Raw genomic sequence first — 10,476 nt, forward strand, 5'->3', positions numbered from 1 at the left:
AAATTGTCCCACCCAAACCGTCTTTTTTTTAATGTTTTCCCAACACAAAATCAAAATGTCTTACTCCCAAATACTCCTCGTCGTGGAATATCTGAGGAGGCATGGCGTCCGGCTTGTTGCATCCGCTCCTCATCTCTCCTCTCACCTCCTTCGAAGTCGTGATGTCGATCCACTCTGCGGGGATCTTGAAACTTTCAAGCAGATTTCTGATGCGCGACTGCTGAGCCGCTATCTGATAAGTTTTCTTATAATTAGTAAAGGTTTTAAAACTATTCAAGATAATTTTTATATAGTTACGACGAAGCTATTATATGTAGTTTCTTTTTCACTGAACACTTATGTATACAAAAACATTATCTCTTTTTTTTAGAAATCATCTCTTTTGCTTCTTTTTTTTATCTAGATGTAAATGATTATATTAAATGATGTTTTTGAAAACTAACTTGTACTATATTAATTATAGCACTGTTAATAAAACTACAGTTCTATATTTTTAATTTATTGAACGACAAAAAGTACGCTCAAAATATTTGGTCGTAGGACCTGGTGTACGAAAAAACTTTTCGGTTATCGAGTCGCATACAACGGATACCTTTTAACGTCTTGTTCAGGACAACGATTGTCCAGGACAATCTATAGTTGTAGTACAAACAAGCAACCGCTAGATTAATCTACTTAACAACAACATAATTAATTGTAAATTGTTTACTTTTTTAATTCAGAGCTTACCAACATATATTCTAAGTATGTGAAAACTAAAACAAAGGAGTGAGTTAATTTTTTTTACAATACAAAATCATATGCAAAATTTTAACAAAGAAAAAGAAAGAGCAAACTAACTTTACTTAGTTATCAATTTTATTTTCATGAGTAGTAAACATGAGTTATTTCTGTTTAGTTTACGTTTTTTATTTTAGTACAGCTAGGTTTTTATCTTTATTTATTTATAAAAACATTAAATATAAGTAATAGAAATTCATTTCGTTTATCATTAAGAAACTTAAATTCCTTCTTTTTTTATTTTACATAGCTAAAAGTTTAGTAACAAAGGTTATAGTATGAATTTAAAACTTTTAAAGTTGAACTGAATATAGATTAAGGTTCAAAACTAAGAAATTTAAAATAGATTATGAGTTAGAATAATGTAAGCGAATAGAATAAGTTATTGAACAAACTTGATAAAAGTTTAACCTATTAAATGAGGTATCAAAAACTTTGTCAACTTTTATAATTGCGTGTACATATAATTTTCGCTGTTTTAAATAAGTTTTCAAAATGAATATTTTTTTATAAAGTGCTTAAGTTGTTCCCATAAAAAATGTAGCGCAAAATTTTCTCTATAAAAAATCTGTATCATATTAGAAAAATTTGTACTTTACTCCTAAAAACAACGAAATAATATTAAAAATAAACAACTTAAAAATTAAGTATTATTATACTTGAAAAGAGTATAGATTATAATAAGTTCGTGATTTTTGAAACTAAATGAAGATTTTTTTATTATTTTTATTTTTAAGCTAAAATATTTCCTAAACATTATAAAAATACGGATAGAATTTATAGAAAAACAGGCCAATTAGGTATTAGAGATAGAAAAATATTTACAACTTTAATCATTGTAAATTATATTTTTTATCTACAAATAAGGTTAGAATAAAAAGCTAAAGAAACCTCAAAAAGTGTTTTAACTATAAAATAGTAATTTAAACAAAACTTTGTTAAAAAAAGGTTATAAACAAAAAATCATGATTAGTTTTAATGTTATAAAAATATCACATAAAGACAAAGAATAAGGTGAAAAAGTTATAGTAAACCAAAAACTAATTATAATTAATAAATATATTTGCAATTTTAATAAACCTTTTGACGAATAAAACTTTAAAAATAACTCACTGTTCGATTTCCAGTAACACTTGCCCAATATATTTTTACAGTCATGATTTTGAAAAACTTTTTAGATACGACTTAAAAAAATATTCTTTCTAAATGTTTATTCACAGTATATAAATACAAATGTGGTTGTAAATAGTTTTCTTACAATACCGTTTTTTAAATTCTGTTTACAAATATCGATTTTAAACTTTAATAAACAGTTTATTCTGAATTATTAAACTGAAATAGCATCTATTTTGAATGTTGATTAAACTGAAAATTCATTCTTATTGTTTTTCGTTGGTTTGCACGTTAAATAGAGCAAACATCATGCTTTTGTTCTAACTTTCTTAAAATGTTTATTACTTTCTTTACTTTTTATGCACCATGTATAAACTAGAACTTTAAAACGTTAATAATTTATTGTATGTTGAAAAGTAACTTCAGGTCTTTGAATTATTTATAATTATTTATAAAATTTTCAAGCTTGTTCGTAGTAATTATGCATAAAATTTCAACTTTGAGACTTATTTACTTGTTTTTATTAATATTAAAACTTATGTTCTCATTTGCAAAAAAATTTAATAACTAAAAACATATTATTTAAAAATTACTTAGTAGTATGATTAAAAGTTGAAGAATATTTTCTAGTTGTTAGTATTGTTTCGTCAGTTCTTTAAAAACGTATAGAAAGTTAAATAATTGTACTTTTAAATTATGTACTAGTATTGTAGTTTTAAAAGTCTCAAGAAATATTTATATAGAAGCTCCTCAAACAAGAAAAAGTTAAAGATGAAAACATACTAAAAACCAAGTTTGTTGTATATAAATAATTTAATAAAATTATTATCTTGATTAAAAATTTCCATTCTGTCGATTTCATTTGTGTTTATCTAACTTCTAAACAATAACTTCCTCCTTCTTTTCTTTAATAAAATACAATAAGTTAACAGTAACGGGTTAAAAAAACTACAACCATATTTTTTATTTTTAGTATTTTCAAATGAAACTATGTACATAAAATGTAAAGCTGAGATTAAAGTTAACTTAAAAAATCTACAAGGTATTAAAGCTTTTAAGCAAACTTTTCGTGTGTAATTTAACAACATCATTAACATCTTTTTATTTTTAAGTAATAACTATATATGTTACTACATTGTTACAAAGGCTTGATAAATTAAAATAAACATGTGCTGACTTTAGAAGCTTAATCTTTTTTAAACAAATATGCAAGTAGAATCATAACTTAAATTAATGAAATAACTTTAACATTCTTACTTAACACTAAAAAGACAAAGTGTTATCGTTTGAATATTTTTTTTTATTATTTAATAAAGTTTTCAATAGTTTATTTAGCTTATATCTTAGAATAATTCAATTTTTTCTGCTCTACAGTTAGCATTAAAAAGCCTAGTCATATTTATTTTTATAATTTAAAAAATGGTATACGTTTCCTCTAAACTGTTTAAAAAACACACTTTTATAATATTTACAGCTCTTAAACTGGTATAAAATCAACTACTAAAACATTGATACCTCTGTAAAACAAAAATCCTTAAAAAAAGAAAGAAATAAAAAGATGTTAATCGTAACACCAATGTTTTCTAAAAATATTCAAATAACTTTTGTACCAATTTATTGATGTTTCTTTGTTAAAATATTTGCAGAGTGGTGAAAAGTTAATGATTGTTTTGTGACGCTTTGCGACGCTGCCAATTCAATTTATACCTGCTCGTATAACGTTGGTGGTTTTCTCAATACTTGTTTATTTTTACAAAAGATCGTATGTGAGAACGCAGTCTTTATCAAAACTCGATTGACTTCGAGCACCGTGTTAGACTAATAAATAATGCAAAAGAAAAAGGAAAGTTAAAATATTAAAACAGGAACAACGTAACTATTTGTGAAAGGAACAGCTAATAAAATTTAGTATAAAATATTGATAATGAACAAAGTTGTTTGGGTTGAAAGTTTATTTTTGTTTAAGTGTTAAAATAATTAACTTTCATACGGTTTTACAAAATTGTGCTTGAAAGAATGATTTCCAAAAATGAAAAACTTCCGTATTTTAAAATATTTATGTAAAATATTTCTTGTTCAGAAGAAAATTTTTATAGAAAAATACAATTGTTTTTTATTAAAAAAATGCTATGTAAAGTTTTCTCATCTTTATTAAATGCAAAAATACGTTCACTAACTACTTAAATACTAGAATATATATGCGCAACAAAAATATTTATAACAAAAAAGTTTTGTAAAACAGTTTAAAAGGTGTTTCGTTTTATTAACAAATTTTATTTGGAACTTTGGTGTATTTAAATCAAAATATTAGCTTAAAGGTAGGCAACGTACGAACTGCCATTGTTTACAAAATTTAAGTAGAATCTGGCCCGCTAAAACAAGTTTTGAATCTTACACTAGATTTTATGAAATAAAAAGCTAAGACCAAAAAAAGGTCTTAGGTGCAATTTGTGCGAGACTTGAAACTTACACAGTAGAAATAAAGTTAACCTAGAATTGGAATCTTGTAAAAATGAATTGGATAGTTGATTAATTTCCGTGAACTAAATAAATTTAAAATGCTCCGGCCCACGAAGAAATAAATTTTTAACACACTTGGTCCGCCGACTAAGCTCATTGCCCACCCCTGTATTAGCTAGTTGGGGTATATTTGAGTATATTTCCATTAGTTTTTTTTTATGAGTTCGTATCGATATCTTAATACTAAACAATATTTTTACTGCTAAGTTAGTTTTATAGTTTATGGTTATTCAACTACATATTCATTATATTATAACATACATAGTTTGTTTTGTTAAATTTCTAGATAAGTTAATAGATAGTTCAATAATTACGTTAAGTTTTTTTTGTTTAATATAAATTTCTAGATAATGAAGCAATTAAAATTTTAATCTTTTTTTAATGTTCAGTTTTTTTTTCAGATTTTGTACTCTGTAACTAGATTGTATAAAACCATTTGCATATTTATTTAGATACGTTATCAAACAATACTTTAAAGATTTTAATTGTTTTCATCTACATTTAGTTTTTTAGTAGTTTAAGTTAACAGTTTAGTTGTGTTTAAAATTAATGGGTCGGCTGCAGTTGTACGGTTTTAGATTTTTTTATTTATAACATTATGCAAATGAGGTAGAGTGATAATATATATTTAGAACATCTATACTTTTATCCCTAACCCAACTTAGCAAATATATAAAATGCAAACCGAAAAAAAAATTGCGCAAAGTTAAATTAAAAAACAAGTTAAATACTAGCTAGATCAGAAGCGCATTAAATTTGCAGCCGACGCAAAATTAATTGACTAGAAAAAAATGTTCGGCGATTATTTATAAACAGTTTTCATACATAACATAATCAGAAAAAAGTTACAATTAAACTCACAGGTTTATAAAAGTCTAGGAAAACACTTTTAGAAATAAAAAAAGTCTATAATTGTTTACAACAGTAAAATTAACATTATCTACAAGATTAGTTGTTTGTACGTTATTTCGGAATAATATTTTAAAGGTTTTACTTTAAAAAGTTTAACATGTGCAAACTTTAATTAAATATTTTCTAAATAAACCAACTTTATTGTATGCAGTGCTGTACTTGGTTTAAGTTTAACTATTTTTAATATATTTGTAGGTACTGATTACTATAATTAGTGTTGTACCTGCACAATAAACACGTTAACGTACAAAAAAAATTAATAAAAACTTTAAATAACTAAACTAAAAAAACTTATTTATAACTAAATTGTTTGTGTTAAGGTCATTGTATAATAATTTTAAAATAGACTTCAGAACTTATTAATTATTATTTTTTAGTGAAGTTTTTTTTTTTTTGAAACTCAAAAGTTAAGTGTAAAACAAGAAGTTTTACTACAATAGATTAAAACTAGCAAATCATAATCATGGTTGCCACTGGTCAAGCTGAGAAAAATTTCCTGACTTTTTCCTGACTTTTTACCAAAATTTTCCTGACTTTTCTAAATCAAACTCTTATATTAACCTTATTCTAAAATACATAATCTAACACTCGAAACTATATAAAGCTTTCAATCTAGTTTTAATACAGGTTAAAAACAACAGTTTTTGACTGAATTCTATCATCAAACTTCCAGTACATCACTTAAACCATCTGTGTATGATTGTTGTTTGTAATAAACAGCTCTATCAGCAAAATACTTGTATTGTTACCTTATAAACACACATTTATTCTAAAATTATGCTAGATAAACTTTTATGTATATATCACAGTTTCACTATGGAAGTGTTCTTGCTACAGATTACATTACTAAAAAGCTTACAAAATCTGCTTGTTCAAGTAGGGCTCTTGTTCAATATATTAATATGAAAATTTTTGCAGTTTTATAAAGGATATTTTACTAATTTATACCAGATGAAGGCATTTCAAATAAAATTAAATATTTTTGTAAATTTCTAGGAAAATTTTGGAATTTTTTTCTGATTTTAAAGGACTTTTAATTAATTTTTACCATTTGAAAGCTTTGGAAAACAAGGAGTTTTGTAAATTTAAACTGAAAAAATCTGACTTTTTTTAAAATTTTATCAAATTTCCTGACTTTTTTTCAAAACCCCCCATTTTTTCCTGACTTTTGTCATTTTTTAAAATTTTTCCTGACCAAGTGGCAACCTTTATAATATTTCTCATACTGAATATTTTATTGTCAATTTTTAATTCTTTTTATGATAAATAAGCTTAATTTTTTTGGTCTAAGCGAGATTTAACTTCCATAATGTGTTCAACCTTACTTCATTAAAATTACAACAACGGTGAACCTTTTTTTCAAGTAAAAATTATTTACCACGTATTACAAACTAGCGCTAGTAATCAAAATGCTTTTGACAGAAGTGAAACCAAATCAATTTTTGAAGGAACAAGAAAGCGATTGTACCAACGAAAAATTAATTAGTTAACACAAAAAAAAACTTTTCGCTTTAAAGCTGTGAAAGTGCGCTTTTGGATCGTCAACTATAAGAGTCAAGCTCCACACAAGAACTTTTGGTCACCTTTTCAACCCTGTACGTCTGAAAGCAAAGCAAAAATCTTAGTATAAGATCTTCTTTTCTCTGAAGATGCTGCACTCGTAGCTAACTCTACCCAACAACTTCAGACACTAATGAGTCAATTTTCTCAAATTTCGGCATCAACCTTTAGCCCTATGAAAGCCAAATACATTAGATTACAATAACCAATTTACTACCAATCAAATATTAGGTATAGAAAACGTAAAATACATTGCACATCTTCAGTCAAGTAATACGCTAATCGCTTTTTTGAACATGGGTATTAATTATCGCATTAGTAAGTTCGCTCGACTGTCTGCGTGAGTTTCAAATAATCAAAACTTACATATTCCAACAAAATTTAAGGTTTGTTCTGCCTGTGTACGCAGTACACTGCTACACGGTAGCAAAACGTAGAACTTGTCATGAGAATAAAATCAGCACTCTATCTACAATATACCGTTAAAATTATAATAAGAATTATTTTCTGTTTACTAAAAAAAAAAGAGACTCGACAAAAAATACATCATAAATCTTATTTAATTCTTCGTTAATCATCTTTTTGTCATTATAACTTTGTTACACCACTGCGTTTGTCTTTTCTGCAGGATTTTTATTTTGAGAACAGTATGCATAGTTAATTTCGGAATTTAAGTAATAAATGTTTGAATATGAAGTATATATTTCTCCAGTATAGTTTTTCTATGAATTTAGTAACGAACTACAATACTGTAAGCATATTTTCAAAGCGATCCTCATAAGGAAATGATATATAAAAAGAACAGGCGCAAACAGAATAATAGAAAACCTTAATTTAAAAAACGTATTCTGAATAATTTTTTTTTGTATAAATAAGAAATCTAGATTTAAATTTTGATATGTCTAGATTCTCATAGGAGTCGAGAAGCTAGTTTTATTAAACCTTTGTTAGAAAAAAATCTACTATGTAGTATAAAAACAGTTCAACGATGCACGGGTTTATTTTTTAGAAGAACTTGCACTATTACGTCCAGTTTAAAAACATTTAATATTTTATAACAAAATAAAGTTTTAGCAATGGTATACAATTTGACTTTCTAGTTTATCGAAAATTAAATAAAGTACTATTCTTTTAAATAAGCATTTGAAATTTAGCAGTTATATTTAAAACAAATATGGTTAGTATAGTCTTTAACAAAATAAAAACAATTTTTAATAGTTTTCTTAGAACAGTATTTTGCAAAAAGTTAGAAATGTATTGTGATAATCAATTTTCAATCAACTTTGTCATTAATACTAAAAAGCTAATAAATTTTAGTTTTTGATAAAATATTTCTTTTATTTATTGTTAATGAAATGAACTTTAACATGTAAAAACTACAAGCTATTTTTTTAATTTATTTACACTTTTACGGAAATTTATGGTGTTTTAGAACAGATTGCACTAGAAGCTTAACTTAAAAATTTATATTTAAAATGATTAAATGATATGTTAATACATATTCATAAGTAAATGTAATTTAAACTTTTGCTAAAGTTCAAAGTCTTGTAAGAATAGTAAAACTACGGATTTAGTTTACTTGTAATTCTATTAGTTTTAGTACAGTCAGCTACTTATAATAAAAATGGTTATTTTCTACAATTAACATTTTATAAACTAAACAATGTTTATTAAATCTACAATTAATTATATTAAACTTTTTAAGACTATAAACGCTATTACAATACAATTTCAATAGTTTTTTTAAGTAAATGAGAGGAACATGTAGAGGAATTATTAGTAATATAAACTTTTTATAACTATTAACAAATTTATTTTGAAATAAAAGAATGTTACATTGTTTATATTAAAATTTGATTATCCAATTAAAACTTAATATAGTGTATCAAGCCAGTATAAAATTAACACATTTTGGATTGTAATAAAATAGTTCAAAAAATTTCTAATTTTTGTTATATTTGTGACAGCTGTTATCTAAACTTATAACAACATGGTTATTTTATTTTTTAATAAGTCTGATTAATGAATTTTAGTAATATTGCTTTCTAATATTTTTTAGTGTTTTATAAAAGTCTAAAGCATTCAACTTTAATAAAGGAAGGTGAATAAAACTAAATTGACTATATTTATAGACATTCAAAACAATTATACAATTAATAAACAATCCAAACAATTAATTTTACTTTTTAACTTTCTAAAGCCGCTTTTTCCTTCTCCACCACCGAAATGACCCTCCCAACTTCTTTACCGTCCAAAATCTTTAACTTCTTCTTCTCCCTGGCCATCACCGCCACCTCCATGCTCTTGCTCACTGAACGACTTCAAGCAGCGTCTTAACCGCCAGCTTCGCCGCTTCTTCGTCATCTTCCACCTCCTCAACAGATTAGTTCTGCTCTAGGAAGCCGCTCACCATCTTCGAGCTCCTCCCAATGGCGTTGGCCTTCCACGTGTGGTTCCGGAGGGATCAATCTGAAACATCAAAACCATCATAGTCAAACCCAACAATGAGCGCTGACTTCCCGAAAGGCCTTCTTCCGCTGCGTGTACGCTGCCACGTCACTGGTTCTTCCACCTGCAGCTTGGCACTCGACCCGTGCGCGGTTGATGAGGACGCGAGCGTTTGCTGTCATGACGGCAAAGGCCAGGCAGACGTGGTCGTTGATCTTGCAGATCTTCCGCACCGTCCGGTCATCTTGTAATTTTTGCACAGATTACTTCTCGATTTATAGATCACAACGTTCTTGCCTCTGACTGCCACCGCGGTGACTGTCCCTTCTAAATCGCCTCCTGCGCTTATTCCACCTGGAAGAGGTCACCGTCGGGCGAGAAGACGGTGATGGCTCGGTCGTACCTTGACATGCTGTGATAATGTTGATTTATGTAAAAAATAAACTTAAATAGTTTTTAGACATTCAACGGGTATTGTAAGTAAAGTAGTAATTTATAGTTGTTTTTTGACAGTTTGTAATAAAGATAAAAGCTCTAAGATGTGATTGAAGAATTACCAAGTTGAACATGCTTACATTTTTACCCTAGTTAAAAATATTTTATACAAACCTGAAAGATAAAAATAAAACAACTAGATTTCTACAGGTAACATAAAAGTTTGATCATACCAATTCGATCATCAGACCACAAGTCTTTGGTAGACTAATACCAGGATTTCGTTCTTACTGAAACTCGTCAGTCAGCTGAAACAAGTCATGAATCTACAAAAAGTTTCTCATGTTTTATCGTTTTCTTGTATAAATTGGTATGTTTAAACCTTTATGATAACTTGAGCTTGTTTCAATGCATACAAAAGTCCAGGATTATGCTCTGTAGACTTCAGCAATTTTTTTTTTTTGATTGGTTTCTACATTCAATGAACTATTTGCTTTAAGTTTACAAAATATATTGAGAATAAAAAACTGCATAACACAACTAATAAAACTAAAAAGATAACAAGCAGTTTGTACTATAACAATAACTTACTTGACTTATTTCCCAAAACTAGCATTTATTTGCTGTATTTAACAGTACTTGTGTGAAAAAGAATAAGGTTAATAGACTAAAAAAAACGTAAACAAGTAAAAAAACTATCTTCCAAAG

The 10,476-nt window shown here is 26.8% G+C and overlaps 1 pseudogene; it reads right to left on the reverse strand.

The window, feature by feature from the left end:
- Positions 1 to 373: 373 nt before the first annotated feature.
- On the reverse strand, positions 374 to 9,744 carry LOC145840196 (proteasome subunit alpha type-7-like; annotated as a pseudogene).
- Between the last annotated feature and the right edge of the window lie 732 nt (positions 9,745 to 10,476).

This window comes from Thalia democratica, chromosome 7 (genome assembly GCF_965202585.1).
Source record: "Thalia democratica chromosome 7, ktThaDemo2.hap1.1, whole genome shotgun sequence".
In the NCBI taxonomy this organism is placed as follows: Eukaryota; Metazoa; Chordata; class Thaliacea; order Salpida; family Salpidae; genus Thalia; species Thalia democratica.